The sequence below is a fragment of the Sapajus apella genome, unplaced genomic scaffold, assembly GCF_009761245.1.
Source record: "Sapajus apella isolate SASKATOON/1434 unplaced genomic scaffold, GSC_monkey_1.0 scaffold257, whole genome shotgun sequence".
NCBI classification, from domain to species: Eukaryota; Metazoa; Chordata; class Mammalia; order Primates; family Cebidae; genus Sapajus; species Sapajus apella.
This window is the reverse complement of record NW_022437197.1, coordinates 1,030-25,591: the sequence shown is the minus strand read 5'-3', so window position 1 is coordinate 25,591 and position 24,562 is coordinate 1,030. Positions and strand designations below refer to the sequence as shown.

Sequence of the window (24,562 nt, the reverse complement as noted above, 5' to 3'; positions counted from 1 at the left end):
CTCCATTTTTTTAAAGATAAATAACTAGCTAAATGATTTCAAATAACCTGAATTTGGAAGAGTGTTTTTTGTTTTTCATATTTTTTTCTCCAAACTTTCAGAATGGGCTCATCCACACCAAATAAACATCTTTTAAATGTCTTGTATTCATTCAATCTTTCCAATGCATTCAGCTTTATTAGAAACATCTCTCTTTTTATTCTCATAATTCATGGATTATGTGCTAATTTTAAAATTTACATAATTATTATCAAAAGCATAACTGGTATAAGCAGATCTCGAAACAAACATCACTGTCTCTGGATGTGCATACAAATCTGCTGATGAGAGCCTAAATGTATGACAGCCAATGCTCTCCACATATGCAGACCCTGTGATCATTATGATCTATTCCCTCTCAAAGGGCAACAAATACCATTTTTTTTTTTTTGAGACAGAAAGGTGCCAGGCTGGAGTATGGTGGAGCCATCTTAGCTCACTGCAACCTCTGCCTCCTGGGTTCAGGCAATTCTTCTGCCTCAGCCACCCGAGTAGCTGGGACTACAGGCATGTGCCACGATGCCCAGCTAATTTTTGTATTTTTAGTAGAGAAGGCATTTCACTATGTTGGCAAGGATGGTCTCGATCTCTTGACCTCATGATCCACCCGCCTTGGCCTCCCAAAGTGCTGGGATTACAGGCTTGAGCCACTGCACCCGGCAAGGATCAATTATCTAATAACTATTTTTCAAAAACTGGTAACTAAATTTACTAATATAATTATGTTATTACTTCTTTTATTTGTATATATAAATGGACATTTGAAGTTCTACTAAGTTAGAGCACTCTTTAAAGCTAGTGACATCTCAGATTCTCTTAGTATATGCAGTTTACATATAACAGCATTGCTTCAGGTATAAAGTTTATTTAAGCAGATGTTGCTTATTAATGCAATTAGTCATATTTTTACCATATGACATAGTAGGAGGCAAAAAAGGGGTTCCTTTAGCATGTAGTATCGTTTACGCTTTCATTTTTTTGAAAGTTATAAGAGGAATTTAGAAAAAAATTCTTTTGCAGGGTATCGATACATTTACATAATCTGTCTCAATGGTGATCATTTTTCACTTCAAATATCCAGAAGATGGAGCCATCTCTCTGGCAATAAAATTGATTATAAAACTAATTGACATTGGTCTAAGAGAGATCAAACACAACTATTCTCAAAACAGAGAAAGACTCTATCGTTCTTAACTAATATTTACTAGTTATACACTTCCAGATAGATGGTATTCTTTCTCAGTATATGTTGTTTAGAGTAGATACTATGGTAGAATGCAGATATGAGTGATAAGAGTTCTGGTTACTATTTCTAACTCTTAAATCACTGCCATTAAAATAGAGGTAGTTGTAGAAAATTTAGTAAAATATTATTTAACTATATATTTATAGCTACTAAATTTATTATGTTTCTTAAGAATCAGTGGTTAGACTCAAATTTATTTATAACACCTAAATTTAATTTTTTAAAAATCTATTGCTATATAATGGCTGTCCATATTTTGTGGCTACATGTGGTATTTTGATAGCTGTATAGAAGGTGTAATGAAGCAATCAGGGTAACTGGAATATCCATCACCTCAAACATTTATCTTTTTGTGTTTGTGTGGAATACTACAATTCTTTTCTAGCTATTTTGAAATACACAATAATTATTGTTCACTATAATTTTCCTACTGTACTATTAAATACTAAAACTTATTCCTTTTGTATTTCTGTGTCCCTTAACCAACTTTTCTTCATCCCCCTCTTCCCTTCCCAGCCTCTGGTAACCACATTTCACTCTCTGTCCCCATGAGATTTACTTTGTGAGTTCCTGTGTATGAGTGAGACCACGTGATGCCTAAATTTAAATATTATGCTGAAAAGAAAATATTTGCATAGACTCCTCCACCTTATGCCGGTGCTCATGCAGGTGTTCTCCCTTGAGGGATATTTATCAGCCATCACTCTTGCCTTGGCGCTTATCTTCCCTGAAAGCTACATCGGGGTGGATGAACTGAAGTGAAAGAAGGGAGCGCAGTGTAATGGGCAAAGCGGTGATTAATAGGCAGCAATGGAACCAAGATGAAAATGGTTCTGTGAACTGAGGAGGTGGACGCTCCTGGCCTCCATCCGTGAGCTCAGATAAGTGGAAGCATCTTCTCTGGAGAGACTGGCAAGGGTGCCGGGTCAGTTTCTGCAGGGTCGGAGAAGGCAGAGACCATGATGCTGTGTTGCAGGGACAGGTAGGGCCTTGCAGGCTCACAGTGCGGCATGGGCCGTTAACCACAATATAAAAAGGAGGGTACTTGCTGACATCTCTTATTTACATCTCTTATTTTTCTTCTAATGTCTAGCCATGTCATGCACATTAAGAATTATCATTCAGGGCCGGGCGCGGTGGCTCAAGCCTGTAATCCCAGCACTTTGGGAGGCCGAGGCGGGTGGATCACGAGGTCAGGAGATCGAGACCATCCTGGTCAACACGGTGAAACTCCGTCTCTACTAAAAATACAAAAAATCAGCTGGGCATGGTGGTGTGTGCCTGTAATCCCAGCTACTCAGGAGGCTGAGGCAGGAGAATTGCCTGAACCCAGGAGGTGGAGGTTGCGGTGAGCCGAGATCGCGCCATTGTACTCCAGCCTGGGTAACAAGAGCGAAACTCCGTCTGAAAAGAAAAAAAAAAAAAGAATTATCATTCAGGAAAACAGTGACTATGTATTTTACAAAAACAAGATTGAAAAGGCTGGGTATTTCCCTCTTTCTACACTTGTCATCCGTATTCAGCTTATTTGTATCTGTAGAGTATGTGTAATTTTTCCATATGCAAAAATGCTGTTCTTGTGTAATAGACTACTGACTTTATTATATATTTGAGCAAAACTGAAGAAATAATAAGCAACGATATTTGTGCAGAAATATGATAAATGTGTAACCATGGTGCTCATTACGTTAAAAGCTCATTTTGCTCCTGCTTTGGAAGAATAGGCCTAATGTGTTTAACATTTGAAATATAAATAACCCCAGCACTCTGTGGGGGCCGAGGCAGGCGGATTACCTGAGGCCGGTAGTTCGAGACAAGCCTGATCAACAAGAAGAAACCCTGCCTCTACTAAAGATATAAAATTAGGCCAGGCGTGGCGGCTCTCACCTGTAATCCTAGCACTTTGGGAGGCCGAGGTGGGTGGATCACCTGAGGTCAGGAGTTCAAGACCAGCCTGGCCATCATGGTGAAACCCTATCTTAAAAAATCTATCTATCTATCTATCTATCTACCTATCTATCTATCTATCTATTTAATTAACCAGGCTTGGTGGTGCATGCCATGGAATCCCATGCCTGGAATCCCAGTTTAAGGCAGGAGAATTGCTTAAACCCGGGAGACAGAGGTTGTGGTGAGCCGAGATCATGACATTGCCCTCTAGCCTGGGCAAGAAGAGTGAAACACCATCTCAAAAGAAAAGAAAAAAAAAAGAAAAATAAATAACTCGTATCTCAGAGATAATACAATGAAATAAACTTATTGAATGTATCTGTTTTAAAAATGCCAGCATTGCTTTGTAAATACATTGCTTGACATTGCAGCATTCTCAAAAGGTTAACTACACTTTTGCAATCTTAAAATGTTTTAAATTTTCTTTCTGAGTTTTTCCACAGTTTCTTAAGGAAAGAAGCATAAAAGGAAAACAATATAAATGTTTTGTTGTAAAGGTGACCTAACAGATAAGTTTAAATATAGGGAATTGGGCACTGTGTTGAATGTCTCATTATTAGCACATAAGCAATCTTAAATAAATGTCCAGTGCATTAGACACTCTTTAAGACAAAGTTATCAGAGCTCTGCTTCCAAGGACAGGCTGGCAACATATTTCAGGAAGGATGTGATGATTCTAATGCAGCCTTTGAGCTATGAGAGCAATACAGCAGTGAAGACCCATGAACATTATTCCCTTCCTGTCTCCCCACTAAGCCCCAGATATGTTAGGGGACAAGAAGGAAAGAAAAGCCTTTGCTGCATATTTTCCAGGCACCAAATAGCGTAAAAGGGCAGTATGATGCTACAAACTTCAGCTAATAAAACAAAGTGACACAATTAAATGACTATGTATTGAAAATAAATACTGTGGTTTCAAAGATTTATTGATGATTTAGGGTGAAATTTTTATACTATGCACTGTCTTAATGTGGGACGATTCCTTTTCTTTTTGTTTATTTAATAAATATTTGTGAAGCACCTGTATCCACTAGGCACTATTTTAGGTGCTGGTGCTTCAGTGGTAGACAGAGCTCCTGCACTCATACAGTTCTCACTTTGTGGGTCAGGATGCAGACAGCAAATCAGTAAACATAACACAACTACATGACACAATTTCAAATGCCAGGTGTTTAAAGCATTCCACCTGATTTTTCTGAAGGAGGGGGCAAATAACTTTCTGCTGGCTTAGATCTGTGCCGACTAGGACACAGATCTACACAGATCTTACAAACTATGATTTGTAAGAAACTATGGTTACTCAGAAATATACAGGAGTATTTATATCTTCATTACACAGATACAATCAATAAGGGCCCTGGGCATTTGATGTTTATTTTATTTCAATGATAAAGTGGGTCTAGTAATGTTATTTGTCATAGTTACTAGTGCTGATTTAATGTTAGTGAATTTACTTCACATTTAGCATAGGAAAAGTGTGGATTTATTATTTGTAAATTAGAAACACAGAATAAAACCTAATTACATTACTTGTTCTGGTATAAGAATCAGCGTATGTGAATTATTTTTGCATTTGCTGAATTATAATGAAGTTCTTAACAAAATGAGAGGTGTTAAACGCCCATGGCAATGATTCTCTTTTTTTTTTCTTTTTTTTTTTTTTTTTTTTTTGAGACGGAGTTTCACTCATGTTACCCAGGCTGGAGTGCAATGGCACGATCTCGGCTCACCACAACCTCCGCCTCCTGGGTTCAGGCAATTCTCCTGCCTCAGCCTCCTGAGTAGCTGGGATTACAGGCACGCACCACCATGCCCAGCTAATTTTTTGTATTTTTAGTAGAGACGGGGTTTCACCATGTTGACCAGGATGGTCTCGATCTCTTGACCTCGTGATCCACCCGCCTCGGCCTCCCAAAGTGCTGGGATTACAGGCGTGAGCCACTGCGTCCGGCCCCATGGCAATGATTCTTAAACTTCGTGGTGTACTTAGGGATTACCCATGAATACTGATAAAAGGCAGATTGTAGGGCTCTGACATAGCACGTTCTGATGCTTTCATGAGTTGACTATTGCCCAGGAATCTGGGTTTTCAATAAGCATCCTGAGTGATTCTAATAAAGATGGTCCTGGAACCCCACGGAGACCCACTCTCTCATTGGGTTGTAACAGATATACATGAGTTGATTTTTTCTTTTATTTTTCAAAGACACTCAAGCAACTGCAAAGGGAACAATCTTAAGTACTCTCCGACATAAGTATCTAGGAACCAGCAGTGGAATATATTTTACACAAAGAGTAATAGAGTAGTTTTATGCCATAAGGCCAAAGTTCCTGGCTCCTGTCCTAGAATAATGTAGTATTGTTTTTATTTTTATTTATTTTTTATTTTTTAAAGATGGGGTTTGACCATTTTGGTCAGGCTGGTCTTGAACTCCCGACCTCAGGTGATCCACCTGCCTTGGCCTCCAAAGTGCTTGGATTACAGGCGTGAGCCACCACGCCGGGCCTGTAGTATTGTTTAATTGATTAACAGGTGGCCGGTAAGCAAAAAAAGATAAATATGTATAGAATTAGAGAAATACTGTCCAGAAGGACGGAGTCTAACGGTGCCTGAAATTTTCAAAATCATCAATCAGAGTAATAATTTTAAATGTGCCACAAAGTAATACCGTAATCCAAATAAGTTATACATTCATTTGCTTAACTTTCATCCATGAAAATCTTTATATAATTACTGCTTGTTCTTTTGAAATCCTTTCCTACTGTGTAGTTTGTAGAAGCTCAAAATAGATCAAAACCAGCTGTTACCCTATTTACTTCTGTAAACACAAAACTCTGTTAAGGCTTTTAGGTGAAGTTAGCGCAGATATAGGCTATGTTCAGTCATGTATGACTAAAATAAAAATTCAGCCTAAGGAAACTCCTTTTGTAGACATTATTGGTACTACAAAAAGTACAAAAGTTAGCGGGGCGTGGTGGCACACAGAGACTGTATCTCCATGCTGCCTACCCCAGGTTGCAGTATGTTCCCGACACGCATCTTTAATGGTTTAAAATGGTATTTCAATTTTTCCTTCAGTTTGTATGCTCTGCCAGCTGTATGCTTCCTCTGCACGTTTCCAAAGTGAAGAAAATGAAAAAATCTTGTTTTCTAATACTGTATTAATAGAGAAATCTAGATTTTTGGATTAATATTCTTTAATAAGAACCTAACCCAACAGGTTGCTCTCCAATTGATTACAGTTCCCACTGGAATACTTCCCCAGGTTGACAGAGGGTCCAGGTTTTTTTCTTGTTCTTCCTTCCATCCTCCATTCAGTTTCAGTGGAGAATCTACCAAACTAAGATTACATTGACCACTCAATTTTAGGCAGAAAGGGAGTGCATTGATTAGTTCAACTGCCTCGTTTGCAAAGAAACTAACGCCCACGGACCGATTTACCAAAGTGGGTGTATTCTTCTTACCTGTGCTGTCCTATTATTCAAGATCCCGGACTAGTCATAAAGCAAATGGTATAACTGCTAGCCGATGGGAATTTCTGGAGTGGCTTTAGGTGTGAGGAAGACAAAGGTCTAGTGGCAAGGTCAGCTCTGGAGGTAGGTTACTTGGATTCCAATCTACTTAGTTGTGTGTTCTTGGGCAAATTACATAACTTTTCTGTGCCTCAATTTATTTGAAAGATGGTGTGTAACGGTATCTATCTCACAGCGTAATTGTGAGGATTATTGAGCTGTTCTACCAAAAATATTAAAACAGGTGGTTAAACTCCCAGTAAACACTATTTTTATCCGAATTACAAACTGCCAAACCCTTAAGTCTTGAGCTCCCAAGGGGAATTAGGAACCCTCCTGTGGCATTCCTCTTCTAAAAGTCTGCTGAACAAAAGTTGATGTTGCATTTTCAAAGAGCTCAAAAGGATTACTTTTATGAAGTTTGGGGCAAATGAATAATACATATATATCACCCTCCCTCAACACCCAGAAGGTATGTGGACACGCAGAATTCAAAAGTCTGAGGGTGACTGTGCTCAGGGGGTTAAGGGCTGAGTAGAAACCGACTCTTTGAGGAGGAAGGCAGGACAGTCAGTAAGAGTGGCTTTTTTTTTTTTTTTTTGTGACTCATCGAAGTTTATTATGGCAATTAATTACGCAAACATACAGGCGATGCGTCGTCCAGCTCAGAAGCACTCAAACCAGTAGAGTCCATTAGTGATGTCTCTTTTTAACTAACTTAGGAGAAGCAAGCACATTTGGTAAGGAACCAGCAGCGCTGACATAGTGTCACTCAGATGGCACCAGGCAGGCCAGGGAGAGGCAGGCACCAGAAGGTCAAGAGCCCTCCTTGGCCCCAGATGCCCAGGCCCACCAGATGCTGGGTTCTCAGGTAGTGGACGTTTCAAGGCACGTACAACTTCCTAAGCAATAGCAGCTCCAGGCTCTTCCCTGAGACCTGGTTTACCTCTGGAACAACCAAGTTAACACTCAGCACACCCCCTTTGTCTATTGTCTCCCTCCTTATTACTGAACCTGCCCAAAACCCCCAGGGCAGGGGGCTGTGTATTAAACAGAGTCATAACCCCCGCCCTTTACATTCTGAAGATGAGGGAGGTGTGAAGCAACCGCCCCTAATGTAGAGATGGTGTTTTTTAAAAGCACCATTTGGGAAGTTAGGGTAGGGCCTCTTTTGATGTCTGTCTGAGGATGGACACTGGGTGGGGGGAGGATTCCATCAAAGGAGTGAGGGGAGGGGGGGTGAAGGGAAGGGCTGCTTGTGAATGAGAATCAAGGCACTAAAGGAGCGGATGGATGTGTGGGCCTCAGGCAAAGTCACCATGAAGTGGAGGGCCCCAGAGGAGAGAAGGATGGCTGGGGAGGTGACCTGGCCCTCCACTCCTAAACAAGCCCCAGTGTGACCACAATCTCCAGGTCTACAGCTGCCCCCTTCCCTGAGGCCAGAGGGTCCAAGGCAGCGCCCTGGCTTCTCCAACGAGGGCAAGCCAGGTCCGGGGGCAACCTTCACAACCCCCTGCCCTCATGCTGCACTGGCGCTGCCCCCACTCAAACAGGACACAGGACAAGCTTGTCTGACATCTGCTACCAGAGTGAAATTAGGGCTTTATAGGACTCAAACCTGTTGTTTTTCCCAGCTCTGTTCTCTCCCTCCAATCCAACCCCTGCCGCAGTGCATGGGAAGGCCAGCCTTCAATGGACTGGACAGATGCCAACAGCCGCACCCCTCAGCATGAGGCTCCACGACCAATGCGCCAAACCCCAGGAGAGACAGAGGGGACTGGAGACCCAGGACTGGATACCTCTACACTGGGTTCAGATGGCCCTGAGTGCAGCCACAAGCAGATGCTCATAATTGTATGCACTCACTCACTCACAGACACCTGAGAGGTGCTGGGCTCCTGCCTGGCTAGCACCCACAGCCAGGCACTGAAAGGGGGGGCTTCCAGGAGGACCTCCAGTCAAAAAGCTGGCAAGTGCTGTGACCAGTCACACAGCCCAGGGCCTGGTCCCTCCAAGGCCTCTGTGTACCGACGCAAGTCCATAGGGAGCATCAACGCCACGTCCAGTGGACCCTGGAATCTCGGCAATGGCTGGGCCAAAGGTTGAGCATGGGTGGGACTAGGGAGGGGCCGAGGGCCAGGAGTGTGTCTAATACCCAGGCCACGCAGGCCCCTGGGGCTGTGGAAACCCATACGGAGGGGCAGGCCCGGGGGGATAAGGGGGCTGTGGGGGCATGGAGGGCTAGGGCTAGCCTGGGAAGCCAGGGACCTGGGGCTGTATTGGGTATGGAGATTTTCCTCCTGCTTCGGGGTATGGGGACTGTTGAAGATAACCAGGACTGGGGACCCTGACTTCCGCCACGGGGTACCCCAGCCCAGAAGCACCAGTCGGGGTCCCGGGATAGCCCGGCCGGGGCGGCGTGCTCCTCTGTGGGGATCAGGAGTAACCCGCAGCAGCCCTGGGTCCAGGCTGGGCTGCCAGGTAAGTGGGGCCCAGAAGGAGGGCTGGTACACCATCGGGAAAGGGGCGAGTGGCAGGGCTCCATGGGCAGTGGGGCCCACAGGCAGGCTAGGGGACGGGCTGTAGGGCAGAGGGTAGGGAGGTATGGCCGAGGGCGGCGGCTGCAGCTGCGGCTGCTCTTCAACCACAGGGAGCGTTGCCTGGGGTACTGGGCGCGGCGGTGGTGGCGGCGCGCGGGGTGGAGGGGCATCGCCGGCCAGCTCCTGGGAAGCTCTGGGCTTCCTCACCACTTGATTTGTTCTCAGAGATCTAGCTGGAGTGTCTTATCAATCCAGATGAACTGAGGGACATCTGTTGGTCTACGTGTAACTTTTAAAATTGGTATAGTATCTACAGAGTGTATAATTTAAACTAACCACAAGGCTTTACATCCTCATTTCGACTGTTCCATAGCAGAATAAAGCACTTGAAAGGAAACAAGACTCCCTTTCACACATGGATTATAACTTTCAATCCTGGTATCTGTGCTCGATTTTTATCAGTTTTGTGTAGATTTTCATGTTTCATATTTTAAATTTAAATCCCACATTGTAAAGTTTGTACAATTTGTCCTAAAGCTTTGTGTTTGGCTGCACCTGCATAAGCTGCTACAAATAGAATAAAGAATTTGATAGCCTGTATCTATCATTTTAGATGCATGGAAAAAATGGGCTTTGCACACAATGGGTTTGGAGCTGACTGGGAACAATGGAAAAAATTACATTAGCTGTGGTTGTAAAGGTTTTTGTTTTGTTTTTACCATCTTGTGAAAGGTTTCTGAAACTCAATAATAAAAAGCAATTGGTGTAAATTATTCTTTTGTGTCACATTTTTATTTGTGTCACATTTTTAGAAGGAAAAACATAAAGAATGCATCCTTAGTACTGGTTCTTAAACAGCCCATAAAAGCCCATTGGCCTGAAGCTTATGTCTCAGACCCATGCCCATATTACAGTTTTGAAAGGCAAAAGGCTGGTAGAGACAGTCTTCAATGGCTGCAGCGATGCTCTGCAGAGGCCAGGGTGTTTGAGAGCTGTAACTCCCGAGCACTGGGCTAGCCCGACCTCTGTATCTTCCCCACCATCACCCCCTTAAAAAAATAAGGTTAACAGCAAATGTGTAGTAAAACCATGTCTGCATACCTGTTCAAATGCTCTGTCTTCATTAAATGTAAAAGTAAGAGATGTTTTGTCTCCATTAAGTTGAATGTTTGAAATTGGGGAAGCCATTGATTATTTTTTTGATTTTCTATAATGTTTTATAGAAAAGTAGGATGCTTAGGCTGGTATGAGGAAATTCAGGTAAAACTGATGAAAAGGATGTTGCGTTTCTCTTTCCATCATCTGGTTTTCACCATTTGACTCTCAGTAGATATTTTTAGAACACAATTATTTGAGGGAAGAGACATCAGATGCACATTTTACATTTGTAAAGGAATATATGGGAAAACTGAAAACCAAAAATTTTAAATGTATTAAATGCCATCCCTGAGCCTAAATCTAGTATTTGTAGTTTATTTCTAGGTCTGCTAGAATCTGAATGAAAAAAGGTGTGCTGACACCAATCAAGGCCTGTGAGGTTTAAATTATTGACCTATCCACTCTACCTCCATTGTACAAAAAATATTTTACAACAGGCCCGGGCAAGATTCAACAGTATAGTAGTTTTGTATCCAAGGTTACTTCCCTACAACCACTTTATTTATTTTTTTTTTCTGAGATGGAGTTTCGCTCTTGTTACCCAGGCTGGAGTGCAATGGCGCGATCTCGGCTCACCGCAACCTCTGCCTCCCAGGTTCAGGCAATTCTCCTGCCCCAGCCTCCTGAGTCGCTGGGATTACAGGCACGTGCCACCATGCCCAGCTAATTTTTTGTATTTTTAGTAGAGACGGGGTTTCACCATGTTGAACAGGATGGTCTCGATCTCTTGACCTCGTGATCCACCCGCCTCGGCCTCCCACAGTGCTGGGATTACAGGCTTGAGCCACCGTGCCCGGCACCCTACAACCACTTTAAACATAAGAAATGCGGTGGCAATATAAAGTTTGTAGCCTTTGCAATAAAGGTTTATAAAACAGTTGATCAAAAAAAAAAAAAAACACCAAAAACTAAACTTTAACACAACAAAGGTTGAGTCGGTCTCCCTGCAACCACAGGCTTCCAACCCAGGAACACCTTTCTCCACCTGGAAGGCCCAGGTGCGGCTGGAGGGGGACTGAAAGGGTCAGACCACGGGATTGTTCTCAACTGGGCGTTTACACAGCAGTTTAGGAGACAAAGGGGCTCTGCAGCTAGGTTTGGTTTACAGCCCTCCTCCCAGGCCCAAGCTTGGTTCCCAATGTCCCCAGCAATGCTTGGGACGTCCCTCACTTCGCTCGTTTGTCCTGGGGCCACTGCCCACCCCTAGGTTGCCTGCTGTCCCTCCTAGAGAGAGGTGGATGGCCGTGACATTCCAGGGAGGACAAAGGGAGGGGTGAGGGGGCAAAGACGCCCTTCTAAAGTCCCACCCGGGAAAGGCATCTCAGTACGCCCACGAGGCACCCTCAGGCTACAGCCTTCGCCGGAGCCTCCTCCCTTCGCCCCGCCCCCCCGCACGGGGGAGGGACGTGGTGTCGCCGGCGCTCTCTGATTGGCTGCCGCGTCAGGGTTCCACGCGCGATTGTGCCGTGGGCGGCCGTCGGCGCCTGCGTACCCAAGGTAGGGAACCAGCGTTGGGAGTTGCTGGAAATCGGAGGCGGGGGAGTGGTCACTGGCAGCGAGCGCAGAGGCGGCCGGGCGCAAAGTTGAGAGCAGTCCCTAGTCTAAGCCTTTCTGTCGTCCTCCGGCACCGCCAGTACCACGGACTCCACCCTGCCGCGGTCCCTCGGCGATGCGGTGCAGCTGCCACCAGCTGGGTTCAGGTACCTCGAGGCACCAAGGCGTCGGGCACGCGCCCTCGCCGCCCTTTGCGGCCATGGTGCCGCCAGACCGTCGGCCTGGGACGGGGGTGGAGACTGGGGCCTGCCGCCCCTGCAACTGAGGGGAAGACAAGTCTGTCCCGGTGACCTCGCGCTCCCGCCGGCCTCCTCCCTGCCTCCGCGGCGTGCGCCCCAGACTCCCATCCGCCGCCCGGGGCCGGGGTGGTCCGGGCGTTGGTGCTGGCGACAGCCCCGGGGAGGGTCTTCATGTAGACTTGAGGGTGTGCGTGTTGGTCCCTGCCCTCCGCTGCAGTGGGGCTGGGACTCGGCGGTTGGGTCCCTTCGGGTGCACAGGCTCGGTTGTAGACGGAGCGGAAGGGTGTGCTCCCGAAGTCGGGCGTGGTGGTGCCTGCCTGGGGGGTGGCTCTGAGCGACCCCCGGAAAGGCTGATGCGTGGGTCTAGGTGTGAACGGTGCATTAGAGATGGCGTCGCTGGGTGCGAGGGGCACAGAGAAGCTTAAGTGCTACTGCACTTTGGGAACAGTTTGCATTGGAGTGTGGCTTAAGGGAGACAGAGGCAACAGTTTCGGGGAAGGCAGAGGTTATGAAGAAAAGTGAGCGGGAGTTATCCCCAGGCTTCTAGCTGAGAAAGCTGCAGCCTTGTAGATTGAAGCAGCCACCCTTTCTCCTGGCCCAACCCTCAAAAAAGCACTTGGCAGTGTTAAGGGAAGAGTGGTATTTAAATGAGGCCAATTGAGTTTGATGGTTAAATGGCCTAAGGATTACTGAGAAATCAACAATATTGTGACGGGAAAAGCAGCGCCATTTTTATTCAGCAAAGAAAGTTTGGAACTATTTTGTTGGGAGAATTCAGGTAAGATTTAAGGACGTTGTTGATGCCAGGTGTGGGAGGTAGAGTTAGGTGATTGCTCTAGCCCCAAGCTAAAGGTAGTTGACTTTGGAAATTTCGCTTAAGATTGTTTGTAGCGTACTTAACCTAGAAGTAAGAGTTTGTACTTTACAAGGGATACTGGTTCACTGTCCTTAGCTGGAATGTGCGCATCAGATTCTCTCTTATCCAGACTGCTTTTCCTAGCAGAAAGCTGAAAACCTGACATTAGGGTACAGGCTGCCTTGCGCTTTACTCTTTTAAATAAACTTATGTGGAACGAGTGTCAAATAAAAAATAATTAAATAGAAGAAAATAAATAATTCTGCCTTCTGTTGAAGTCTCTTATTGCGGCCATCCCCAGCTATCTTTAACAGCAGTTATAATGTGTATCCTGTGAATAAAGTATTGGTAGTGAAATTAATCGTGTATTTGAAGAAAATACTATTCTCTGTTGATTAATAAATTGATCAGAATTTAGTGTTTTTCATCTTCTCAGCGCTGTCGAAGATCATTGCTGTTTTCCACCCTGACATGCAGTGTAGCATGTCACACTCCTGATTTAAACAGGCTGCTGCCAGTGTGTCAGCAAATGCAGGGTAGGTGTCTGTAAAAAAAAACATATTGCTGATGAGGAGCAAGGGAGAGAGCCATATGCATTTATTACATTTCTTTTAGGGAGACCGGCATGTGTTCACATTCTCTCTTTCTCTTCCCCCTTTGTGTCCTTTCTTTGAACCCCGTGTCTGCCATAGGCTTACCCCTCCCTCCCATGCAGAAATATTTTGTTATGCTAATAATACCTTTTAATTTATGTAATGCTTATAACTTTTTAAAAGTGATTTCATAGTAATGAACTCATTTAAACATCTCAGCAACCAGAGAAAGTTCTTTTCAGTACTGAACTAATCAGGAGAATCAGGAGAATCATGGGAAGGAGACAGGACTTAAAACTTTTTGCCATGTCTTTCTTTGTTTAGCTGAAGGTCTTGAGTTTATATCTTGGGACTACTATAAGTTTGTACAGCCATGTATGGCCTAATTTGTGTAGCACAGTTATGTACTGCATAGTGCCAGTGAGGTCATCAGAGCTCATACATGATTTTGGTCCCACGGATTATAAGGGAGCTGAAAAATTCCCATTGCCTAGTGAAGCTGTAATATTCACAATTCCTTAGTTACTCATGTTTTTGTGGTGATGCTTGTGTAAACAAACTTACTGTGCAGCCGGTCCCCGTAAAAGTAGCATATGCAATTATGTACAGTACATAAAAGTTGATAACGTTAAATACATCATTGGTTTGTGTATTTTCTACCCATTTTATCATTGTTTTAGTGTGTACTTCTGTTGATTAAAAAGTTCACTATACAACAGCCTGAGGCGGGTCTTTCAGGAAATATTCCAGAAGAAGGCAGTGTCATAATAGCAGGTGACAGCTACATGCGTGTTGTTGCCCCTGAAAACCTTTCCGTGGAACGAGATTGGAGGTGGAAGACAGTGATGTGCATGACCTGGACCCTGTGTAGGCCTAGGCTAGTGGGTGTTTGTGTCTTAGTTTTTAACAAAAAGTTTTAAAATTAAAAATGGAACAAAGCTTATAGAATTAGGATATGTACAATGTGCGTTTTAAGCTAAGTGCAATTATAGAAGAGTTTAAAAGTTTGTAAAATAAAAAAAGTTACAGTAAGCCAAGGTTAACTGAAGAAAGAAGAACTTTTCAGGGTAGCCTAAGTGGAAAGTCTTTATAAAGTCAATAGTGGTGTAGAGCAATGTCTTAGACCTTAACATTCGTTCACCACCCACTTACCCAGAACAACTTTTAGTCCTGCAGTCTCCATTCATGGTGAGTGCCCTATATAGGTATACCATTTTTTATCTTTCATGCTGTATTTTTACAGTACCTTTTCTATGTTTAGATACACACGTACAACAGTATTCATTACAGTAAGCTGCTATATAGGTCTGTAACCTAGGAGTAGTAGACTGTACCATCTAGGTGCATGTGTAGGAGGCTAGACTGTCTAGGTTTGTGTAAGTCCACTGTGATGTCCACAGTGAATTGTCTAATGATGCATTTTTAAGAATGTACCCCCATTATTAAGCAACACATGAGTATATTTACAGTTGTTTTCTATTTGGGCAAGTCTTGAGAATATTTGATTAATACTACATAAGCCTTAACTTTGCATGCTGATAATTGTTTCTTTGAAGCACCTAAGAACTGACTTGCTTGTTGATGAAGTTCTTGAAATAACGAAAAACTCATTGTAAAATTGGATGAATAAAATCATTTAAGTATCATTTTAAAATTGAGCATTTTAGAGAACATGGGACATTTTTATAATGTAAATAGTCCAGGTTGAGAAAAAGCTTAGGAACTTGTAATCAAATAGTGTGAGTCGGCAGGAAAAAGGCAAAACAGGAAATGAAAAGTGCAAAAATACAACTTATAGGTATGTTAAGTTGGTATGTGCAAATTAACAGTGTTTTGAAAAATTAGAAAATTATAGAAGTAGTTGTTTAATGTCAGATGAAGAAAAGGACTTTAGTGTAACAAAAACAGTTAACTTTTTACTAGAGTAAGTATAGAATTTATGAGATGATAGAAATTATTCATCTGTATGGAGTGTAAGAACGTGCCTTGCGGGGCCAGGTAGCAGAAGGGAGGGAGTGTTTTGCAATAACGCTGAGGCCAGGGAAGGAAAAGGAGCAAAAGATCTTGCCGTTGACTTCTGTATTGTTTCATCATTACTGAGAATTCCAGAGTGACCTTGAGGTAGCCGTAGTATTTGTTCAGTAGGCCTTAATTCTTAGTAAAAGCTCTATTATCAAGTGAGGTTACACCATGCTGTAAGATAGGAAGTATCTAGCATCTGAGGTTTGCCTTTGTAGGCTTTGCTTTCCAGATGATTTTATTTCTAGGGTAATGTTTAGTAGGTGATTTTGATTAAAGGAAAATATGGAGAGAAGGTTTTGAGGAAGGAATTGGACTAAGGGAGAGCTGTGCCATGAAAAGGGCCAGATGTGTTATTTAGAAGACATCAGATACCATTGAGCATATTTGTGTTCTTTGTTAGATTCTGATGTGCTGATGTTCAGTTCATCTGTAACTTGAAAGGTAAGGTGGGCTGGGTGAGGTGGCTCACGCCTGTAATCCCAGCACTTTGGGAGGCTGGGGGAGGTGAATCACCTGAGGTCAGGAGTTCAAGACCAGCCTGACCAAAATGGTGAAACCCTGTCTTTACTAGAAATACAAAAATTAGCCGGGCATGGTGGTGCATGCCTGTAATTCCAGCTACTCAGGAGGCTGAGGCAGGAGAATCGCCTGAACCCAGGAGGCAGAGGTGGCAGTGAGCGGATTGCATTCCAGCCTGGGCAACGGGAGTGAAACTCTGTCTCTGATGGGGAGGGTGGGAAAGTAAGGCAGAAGCAATCAAGTATTTCATAACGTTTTTGCTGTTTGTGAGCGGATTCTTTTTTTTTATAATGTAAATATGTTTGACATTTTTGCATTTTCAATTTCATTTGTGTTTACGCTAGTGTATTATGCACGCTAATAGGGAACTCAATTTTTTTCATCTGATTTAGAAAGTAATACATGTTTATGATGTAAAATTTATAAAATAAGAATGTATAACTATAAAAGTTTAAAAATCACTCATTTTCCTTCACTCCAGGGAAAACTTCTGTTAATGTTTTAAGAATGTGTGTGTATATTGAAACAGAATTAGAGCCACACTGAATATAAAGTTTTTGTAACACAGCCACCATATCATGAGGAATCTCGGGACACATAGAGATGCCTTGTGTTGGTGCTTGAACCTACAGGCTCAGCTAAAGTCTCAGGTGACAGCCAGCATTCACCATCTGACATGTGAGTGAGTAAGCCTTTAGATAATACCAGTGGCTGACTACTGGCAAATAGAGAAGTAATGAAGTGTCCATGCTGACCGTGTCCAAATTGCAGATTCCAGAGCAAATGAAATGTTAGTGTTTTCTACCACCAAATTCAATGGGTACTTTTTAGGTCATTAGAGTATTCATTGGGCAATCATATATTTTAAAACAATTGTAATTGAAGTATAACATATATAGAGAAATGCATAGATTTTTTTTTTTTTTTTGAGACGGAGTTTCACTCATGTTACCCAGGCTGTAGTGCAATGGCCGCGATCTCGGCTCACCGCAACCTCCGCCTCCTGGGTTCAGGCAATTTTCCTGCCTCAGCCTCCTGAGTAGCTGGGATTACAGGCACGCACCACCATGCCCAGCTAATGTTTTTTGTATTTTTAGTAGAGACGGGGTTTCACCATGTTGACCGGGATGGTCTCGATCTCTTGACCTCGTGATCCACCTGCCTCGGCCTCCCAAAGTGCTGGGATTACAGGCTTGAGCCACCGCGCCCGGCTTCTTTATTTATTTTTAGAGCTTTTGTACTGGCTCATCTTTCCTTTCCTGGGGACTTGATTTTAAAAATTAGATTTGCAAGAGCTTATCCTTTTAGAGGATGATGAAAACCATTTGTACTTGAACTTAAGGAAAAATTTTTTTTAAAGTTCCCTGTGTGTCCTTTTCAGATCACATCCCAGAGAGGAGAGACTTCTGCAGTATTGTGTTAACCATTTCCTTTCTTTCTTCAAGTGTTATCCACAAATGTGTATATATATGTGGTAATAAGCATGAAATTTGCCATCATAACCATCTTTGAGTAGTTCAGTAGTGATGAATGCATTCACAACATCGAGTACTAGATCTCTACTTTTTTTTTTTTTTATTATTATTATAAAGACGGGGTTTCACCATGTTGGTCAGGCTGGTCTTGAACTCCTGACCTCAGGTGATCCACCTGCCTTGGCCTCCAAAGTGCTTGGATTACAGGCATGAGCCACCACACCTGGCCTACTTTTTCATCTTACAGAACTGAAACTGTATATTAATTAATAAACTCTCTATTTCACCCAGGCCCAGCAGCTGGTTTTTTGTTTCTATGAATTTGAATATTCTAGATACTTCATAGAAGTGGAAACTTACAGCGTTTGTCTTTTTGTGAGTGGCATATCTGAGTTAGCACGTCTTCAGGGTTAATCCATGTTGTCACATGTGATATATGTTATATGACTCATAAAAGCCAGAATTTCTTTTCTGTTGAAAAGCTGAATAATGTTCCATTTATAAAGTTCTTAATCTTCATGTGACTGAATTTATAACATTCATATTGCAGTGTTTTTATACCTAGTTTAGGAAATTCTTCTGTATCCTGAGATCATAAAGATAGCCTCTTACATTTTTAAGAGATAGTTTTTTCTTTGTTTTCAAACAAGATTAAATTTACAGGAAGGTTATCAGTACAATTCAGATAACATTTGCTTTTCCCTGAACCATTTGCTAATAAGTTGCTGACTTGATGACCCATTGCTTCCAAATATTTTAGCGGCGTTTCCTAAGGACAGTCTTCTGTGTAATATCAAAATGACCATCAACATTAGAAAATTAATACATTTCTATCATCACATCTTCCACTTTATTTAAGCTTTACTCGTTATCTCATCAAATTCTGTTTAACAACAGGATCTAGTTTGGAATTACAGGTTGCATTTGGTTCTAAACTCTCCTTAGTCTCCTTAAGTCTAGACCACTCCCTTTATTGAATTGAGATGTATTCCTTCCTCTTCTATTTTCTGGGAGGGATTGTATAAGACCAGTGTTAATTCTTTTTTTTTTTTTTTTTTTTTTTTGAGACGGAGTTTCGCTCTTTTTACCCAGGCTGGAGTGCAATGGCGCGATCTCGGCTCACCGCAACCTCCGCCTCCTGGGTTCAGGCAATTCTCCTGCCTCAGCCTCCTGAGCAGCTGGGATTACAGGCACGCACCACCATGCCCAGCTAATTTTTTGTAGCTTTAGTAGAGACGGGGTTTCACTGTGTTGATCAGGATGGTCTCGATCTCTTGACCTCGTGATCCACCCACCTCGGCCTCCCAAAGTGCTGGGATTACAGGCGTGAGCCACCGTGCCCGGCAGTGTTAATTCTTTCTAAAAAATTTGTTAGAATTCTTCAGTAAAACCATCTGGGCCAAGTTTTTTGTTTTTTCTTTTTCGGTGGGGGGTGGGGGGTGGAGTTTTGCTCATGTTGCCCAGGCTGGAGTGCAGTGGCACTACCTTGGCTCATTGCAGCCTCCTCCTCCTGGGTTCAAGGATTCTCCTGCCTCAGCCCCCTGAGTAGCTGGGATTACAGGCGCCCACTACCACTACCACGCCCAGCTAATATTTTGTATTTTGAGTAGAGAAGGGTTTCACCATGTTTGCCAGAGTGGTCTTGAATTCCTGACCTCAGGTGATCCACCCGCCTCAGCCTCCCAAAGTCCCGGAATTACAGGTGTGAGCCACCGCACCTCACTGGCCTAGAGATGTTTATGGGATTTTAAATTACAAAGCCAGTATTCTTAACAGTTATAGGGCTATTTAAATTCATATTGGATGAGTAGTTGTATTTTGTGTTTTTTCTGGAATTGGTGCATTTCATCTGAGAAATTCCATTTTAGCTAATCTGTGTGCAGTTTTATTCTTCTTTACCTTGTATAGACATATTTTCAATGAAAAGGTAATCTAATACATATGTTTATAAAAATAAATGCACATTTTATATTTGTATCATGTAATTTTATATCTGTATCATACACTTTGGGTCAAGCTCTAGATGTAGCCGAGATCTCAGGGGCAGGCTATATTCAGCACTGATGGGAGACTCAGTGACCTGTAAAGTCTGTGTCTCTACACACTTCAGAGTTTGCTCTGCATGAGTCTCTGACCATACAAATAGCCATACTGTGGCTGTATTGTGCTAGCACCTCATTCTATTTTACTTTTTTTCATGATGTATTATTCAAAATAATGTGATACAGTGCAAATCAGATTTGCCATGGTCCCTGACCTCAGGTTGCTTAGAGTCTCTGTAGGGGTTGCAGAGAAGTAGTTAGGAAATCTGAAATCAGTGTGGTCAGTGTTGAGATGAGGAGGCCACAGGTCCTCATGAGAACACAGAGAAGAGGTATCTTTTATTCTCTGCATCTCTGGTACCTAGTACAGTACCTTGCACATAGTAGGTTCTCAGTAAGTCTTTGTTGAATGAATGAACTCAGAACTGGGTGATCACAAGGTCACTTTTGGAGAGGACTTGTGCCTGAGCCAAGTTAGTGATATCTATGGGCAGTAGATGAGTGGAGGGAATTCTCTCATGTGGACGCAATAATATGCAGTGTTGTAGAAGAACAAAAAGCTTAGCAATCCACATAGTTGTCTAAAGCTGTCTATTTGCAAGTGGAGAGTGGTTTCCAAAAGTGATTGCAGACTGAAGGCTAAGAAGAAATAACTCTGACCAAAGTATGTCTTGGGCAAGGTTAGCTAAGAACCATAATTGCTTTTTATGAATCAGCATTTTTGGTTCTGGCTGTCGTGTTTACCATTACTAAGTTTAGTTTCTAACATGTCTTAAAAATAATGCTCTCCAAATGAATAAGAAGTATGTTTTTGTGAAGCATGGTACAGTTTTCTCTGGCTCTTACCTACTAGTCTTATTCATACTATCTTTGCTTTACAACAATACTTGTTTGGGCTCTAAATATATCTGTGATAAATCATGAGTTTACCACTAATAACAGTGGGTCATATTGTTGTGTTTTCATGTACCAGGTACTGTATTGAGACCTTGCCATGAGTTATTTCATTTAATGTGGACAGTGGCCTGTCGGTAAGAAAACCAAACCTAGGGCTCCCATTTTACGGAAGTGGCAACTAAGGTTTGGGGAAGTTAAATTGTGTGTACCCAAGGTCACTTAGGTAAGCCTGGGACTCACATTTGAATCTAAGTCTGTCTGACTTCATTTAACCACTGAGCTGTGTGTGCTCTTTCCAGTGTTTCATATGTCTTTTCATTAAACAAAAAAGGCCCAGGATTTAGTTTTACTTGTGTATATATCCTCAGAAAGTTTATCAGTTAAGTAAGGAAAGGGTTTGTAGTGAAGTAACGTATTAAGACTCTCCTAAAAGCAAATTACAGAAACACACTTTAAACTAGCCAGCATGGCTGGATGCAGATGCTCCAACAATACTTACTGTGTTCTTCCTCTGTGTCTCCTCCTTTCTCACCTTCCTCTTTCCCCCTCCTTCTTTATCCCACTGCCCCACTCCCTCTCTCATTCTGCTTTTCTTAGAGTGTTGGCCCATCCTCTCTTGTCACAGAAACAGCCCCAGTTGAAACCAGCTCCACCCGTGATCCTAGGAAGAGAAAGCATCTTCTCTGGGAGCTCTGGCAGAAATGCCCTGGGGAAATACTCTTGGTCATGGGGACTGGGGGCTGTGAGAGGACTTTGTGAACTATATGGAATGTAGCTGCTGGGGTGACAACATGTCCATACTTCATCTTGATAAGGCATGTCATTTGATGGTTGAAAGCTATAATTATTGAAAGACAATGCACAATATATTTTAATAGCTTTATCAAGATATAGTTCACATACCATAGGACTCACCCATTTAAAGTGTACAGTTCAGTGGTTTTAATATATTCACAGTTGTACAACTATCACCACTGTCTAATCTGTAACACTTTAATCACAAAAAGAAACCTTGTACCCATTCACAGTCACTCCCTATTTTCCCCAAATCTCTCAGCCTTAAGCAACCACTCATCTACTTTTTGTCTCTATAGATTTGCCTATTCTAGACATTTTCTGTAAGTGCAATCAGACGATTTGTGGTCTTTTGTGTCTGATTTCTTTCATTAGCATGTTGTCAGGGTTTATCTATCTTTGCATATCATTATGCATTTTTTATTAATTGCCAAATATTATTCCATTATATGGATATACTACATTTTATTTCTCTTTCTGTTGTTGATGGACATTTGGGTTGTTTTCACATTTTTGCAATTATGAATAATGCTGCGGTGAACATTTGTGTAGAAGCTTTTGTGTAGATTTGTTTTTACTTCTTCTGTGTGTATACCTAGGAGTGGAATTACTGGCTCCTATCATAACTATGCCTAACATTTTGAGGAACTGTCTTCCAAAGTAACTGTATCATTTTACATTCTCACCAGCAATGTGTGGGGGTTCCAGTTTCTTTACATTCTTGTGAATCGTTACTGTCATTTTGATTATAGGCATCTTGGTGTGTGTGAAGTGGTATAATGCATATTTTATAAAAGGCTGTTTTATTTGTTAAATAATGGCCTGTTTACTTGTCGTCTTACCTTGTATTGGAGCTTTCCCAGTGGGTTCTGAACCTGCTCCTCCTCAGTCCAGCCAGCCAGGTAGGCAGACCATGCCAATCAAAGGATCAGAAGTATATGTTTACTTTTCTTTTTCTTTATAAATTTTATTATTTACAAATCTAGACAGGGATTATTCTTATTTTCATATTAAGAAACAGGTTATAAATGCCAGAAGTTACTTGGTTAAAGATGGAACAGGGATTCGTATTTAGGATTTGCTAGGTGGTACAGAGCTGCTTGCTTCAGATGTGCAGTGTCAGCCTACTTTGACATGATAGGTGGCATTCATATGACACACATTCCCACTCTTGTTCACTGTGTTATATGTAGTTTCCAGCAAACTAGTTGTATGTCTTCTGCTTTTTTCTTAGAAGTGTGAGGGCAAGAGTAATGTATTAGGAACAATCATGATTATTCATGAATGATTGTTCATGAACTTGACTATTTTAATTTTCATTAGTATAAATTACTCACAGCACACCAAAAAGTGAGCTGCTATTTTATGATTCACGATGGTTGCTTCTAACTACTTTATTATGGCAACGTTCGTTATCAGCCCTGTAGCGCTATTTATATAAAATTTAATACTCTCATGCACAGACTGACGGTCTTCTATCAGTGGCTTTCTCCCTAGCCCTAGAGCAGTGTGTGTATCCAGACTTCATATTGAGTCTTGCCTTCTTAACACAACATAAGAGAATCTATGTTGATCACACCTTATGCGAAAATCTGTTGATCCCTTGCCACCCATTTGCCACACATCACTGTATAACTTGAAAGTCAAGAACTTGTGATTTAGAATTGCTGTTTAGATCATGCTTAATATTTTCATGGCATCAAGCAATAGCAAGAAGAGATTACACGTATCAGCAGTATGCTCTAAATGTGGAAGTAATATGGTGGTCTCCATAAGATAAAACGGGAGCTTGCAGATATTTGACAACACATGTTATTTTAAGCTGATAATGTGCCAGCAATAGGTGCTGGGGAATACAATGAAGAAACTGGATAAATATCTCTGTCCTTATAAAATGTACATCCCAGTGATTAATGATTTACTGTGAGATCATTTATAATGTGTAACAACCAGGTAAAAAATCTATTGTGATTTTTTTGGTAGCAGTGTCTGAAAGCTTTGAAATTCTAAAAAAGAAAATAAAGGAATTAAAAATGTTTAAATTGGTGCATTTAGATAGTATATAATATAAGTGATTATTTGCTAAGTATCCCAAAGGTAAGATATTAGAGATCCCAATTTAATCATTAAAAGTAAATACTTTTTATATTGACCTTATCCTTATCAAAAAGTGTTCTATTATAGTGACAGGCCATGAATCTCAAAATCAACAACATTCATGTAAATTGATAAGTTGATATTATATCAAATAGAAATCTCATGATAATGAGGCAGGCCAGTATTTCAATTTTTCAGTCTTTTAGAAGCATATTTGAAGACTTGTAAAATTAATAGGACAGTTGAAATTGAAATTTATTTTTAAACATCAGACAGGTAATGTACTGATGTAAAAAGGTTTAAGGAAGGAGATTTGAAATCTTGTGAAATTAATAGGATGGCTGAAATTGACCTTTATTTTTAAACGTCAGACTGGTAATGTGCTGATGTTGTAAAAAGGTTCACACTCAGGTTTGAGTGTGGAAACCCAATCGTCACACTTAGGAATTAAAAAAGAATTAAAAGAGACTTAAAAAAAAATGCACATTGGTACTTTTTAACCAGTGCATCCGGAAATGAATGCTTTCAAGTGAAATAAGAAAAGATCACGATTCTTATTTGGGCTAATGCTTCTGATAGGCATAGCAGGAATGAATGAATGAATGAATAAATGAATGAATGAATTTTATTAGCATATATAATAAATAAGTAAAGAACTTTACAAGATAATTTTAGATTAAATTTAGATTAAATTTAGATAAGCACCGTATCATCAGTAAAATGAGATCCATGATAATCAATTAAATATTCGCTTAAATACCTAATACATTTCTAAACTTGTGGCCAAAGGGCATCTGATTCATTCCCCTCACCACCAGCTTCTCACCAGGGGATGCTTCTGTAGATTGTGTGGTCTGGGAAGCTTTTGAAGATGTTATTTGAGTTGAGATATGAATGGTGAAGTATCTGTGCGCATTCCAGTTATGGAGGTGGGAAAGCGTTGGCTTTGGGGTGGAAATGAGTTTAGCGTGTTGGAGACAGTCAGTATGAAATGTTGGAATGTATCCAGAGAAGACATAGTGGTAGA

The 24,562-nt window shown here is 41.7% G+C and overlaps 3 pseudogenes; all 3 read right to left on the bottom strand.

Moving 5' to 3' along the window:
- Positions 1-7,596: 7,596 nt before the first annotated feature.
- Positions 7,597-8,799, bottom strand: LOC116545297 (annotated as a pseudogene).
- On the bottom strand, positions 8,528-10,476 carry LOC116545296 (annotated as a pseudogene).
- A 13,424-nt stretch (positions 10,477-23,900) lies between these two features.
- LOC116545305 lies at positions 23,901-23,994 on the bottom strand (annotated as a pseudogene).
- Positions 23,995-24,562: the final 568 nt, after the last annotated feature.